The following is a 2,500-nucleotide window of genomic DNA, read 5'->3' on the forward strand; positions in this document are numbered from 1 at the left end:
AACACAAAGCAGTTCCTCGTGTTAAGGTTTAAACTTACGTTTCATGATTACACCAATGTTTACTGTTTACACTCACGTTTTCTGTTTACACTCATGTTTACGGTTTAAACTCACGTTACATGAAGGCACTCGTGTTTACTGTTTAGTATTTTATGTTTACTGTTTACACTCACATTTACTGTTTACACTCACATTTTCTGTTTACACTCATGTTTACAGTTTTAACTTACGTTACATAATGGCACTCGTGTTTACTGTTTAGTCTTCTATGTTTACTGTTTACACTCACATTTGCTGTTTAGTGTTCACACTCATGTTTATACTCAGACTTATTGTTTACTGATTACACTCCTATGAGAACACACTCACACACACTCACACGTACACACACGTGTATACACACACTTTCGCTCTACAGTTCCATTGCTGCTTGCAGGAGCTGCCACTCTCCTGACAAGTGAGATTAAGCTGTTACAAAAACACAAATGCTCTTCACTGTCCAATCAGTGCTGGAGGTGCTCTTCACGCTCAGCTGCCCCAGTACATGTGGGTGGGCGGGGTTTAGGAGTTTGAATGACAGGACCCTCATGCTATTAGCATCTGCAACTGAAGTGTACACTCTCTCCGCATCACCAACATCGCACTCAATATCCATTTACACTGGAGTCCTTACAAACACACACACACACACACACAAACACACACACACACACACACACACACACACACACACACACACACACACACACACACACACCTATGACCACTAATAATGGTTTCAGCAGTGAGGAATAAGCACAGACTGAATGCACATGGCCGTGTTACACACAGTCCATTTAAGCCTGATTATCAGTGTGGTCCTGAATAGATCCGGACCCCCTCACAAAGAGATGCATGCAGAGAGACACTAACCACAGCACTACAGTTCCCACAATGCACCATTCAGAAATTCAGAATCCGCTCAATGTGCCAAGGTCTTGGCTTCTGGCCAGACTGGAATGTTCTCTATTTCCTGGGATGCAGAAGGGTCCAGAATGGTCTGACATGCAAGAGCGCAAGTGCTGAATATCATATATAGTGCCAAGCAGTGGGGTAGTGGAACAGCAGTGGGGTAGTGGAACAGCAGTGGGGTAGAGGAACAGCAGTGGGGTAGTGGAACAGCAGTGGGGTAGAGGAACAGCAGTGGGGGTAGAGGAACAGCAGTGGGGGTAGTGGAACAGCAGTGGGGTAGTGGAACAGCAGTGGGGGTAGTGAAACAGCACTAGAGGTAGTGGAACAGCAGTGGGGTAGTGGAACAGCAGTGGGGGTAGTGGAACAGCAGTGGGGGTAGTGGAACAGCAGTGGGGTAGTGGAACAGCAGTGGGGTAGAGGAACAGCAGTGGGGTAGTGGAACAGCAGTGGGGTAGTGGAACAGAACTAGGGGTAGAGGAAAAGAAGTTGAGGTAAAGGAACAGCAGTAGGGGTAGAGGAACAGCACTGGGGTAGTGGAACAGCAGTGGGGGTAGTGAAACAGCACTAGAGGTAGTGGAACAGCAGTGGGGGTAGTGGAACAGCAGTAGGGGTAGTGGAACAGCAGTGCGGTAGAGGAACAGCAGTAGGGGTAGAGGAACAGCAGTAGGGGTAGAGGAACAGCAGTGCAGTAGTGAAACAGCAGTAGGGGTAGAGGAACAGCAGTGCGAGTAGAGGAACAGCAGTGCGGTAGTGGAACAGCAGTGGGGTAGTGGAACAGCAGTAGGGGTAGAGGAACAGCACTAGGGGTAGTGGAACAGCAGTGGGGTAGAGGAACAGCACTAGGGGTAGAGGAACAGCAGTGGGGTAGAGGAACAGCACTAGGGGTAGTGGAACAGCTCTGCAATGGCAGTACACTGCGGTCTAATACATATGGTACTGCAATGAGTTCCAACGTAGTAATCAAACTGTTGATTTGAAATCTATATCTCCCCACTGACATGTGGGTTTGAGCTTATAAAGAAGAAACAAAAGACAATTGGGACCATTTGATTTAGGGCACACGCAGGCCAGCCTTCCACATGACATTAGCATTAGATATGAATATTTGAACAAAGGCATAATAGTTAAATTGTAAACTCGACAGTGGTATATAAACTACTCTCAAACTATCCCAGCTGTGATCATGTGACCTGCTTAAACTATCTCAGCTATGATCATGGGACCTGCTCAAACTCTCCCAGCTGTGATTACGTGACCTGCTCAAATTCACCCGGCTGTGATAATGTGACCTGCTCAAACTCACCTGGCTGTGATTATGTGACCTATTCAAATTCTGATGGCTGTGATCATGTGACTTGCTCAAACTCACCTGGCTCTGATCATGTGACATATTCAAACCTACCTGGCTGTGATCACACACACATCTCATGTACACTGCTGAATAGTGACACTGCTATTAAAGAGTGATGGTGTAAATGGTGACACTGCTATTAAAGAGTGATAGTGTGAATGGTGACACTGCTATTAAAGAGTGATAGTGTGAATGGTG

At 46.4% G+C, this 2,500-nt stretch overlaps 1 protein-coding gene across 1 annotated transcript in view; it reads right to left on the reverse strand.

Moving 5' to 3' along the window:
* Positions 1–2,500, reverse strand: part of LOC143504522 (cadherin-23-like) — a gene marked incomplete at its 3' end in the record, with an annotated part of 119,040 nt that overhangs the window by 112,455 nt on the left and 4,085 nt on the right. The gene's annotated exons all lie outside the window — the stretch shown is intronic.

This window comes from Brachyhypopomus gauderio, unplaced genomic scaffold, assembly GCF_052324685.1.
Source record: "Brachyhypopomus gauderio isolate BG-103 unplaced genomic scaffold, BGAUD_0.2 sc281, whole genome shotgun sequence".
Lineage (NCBI taxonomy): Eukaryota > Metazoa > Chordata > Actinopteri > Gymnotiformes > Hypopomidae > Brachyhypopomus > Brachyhypopomus gauderio.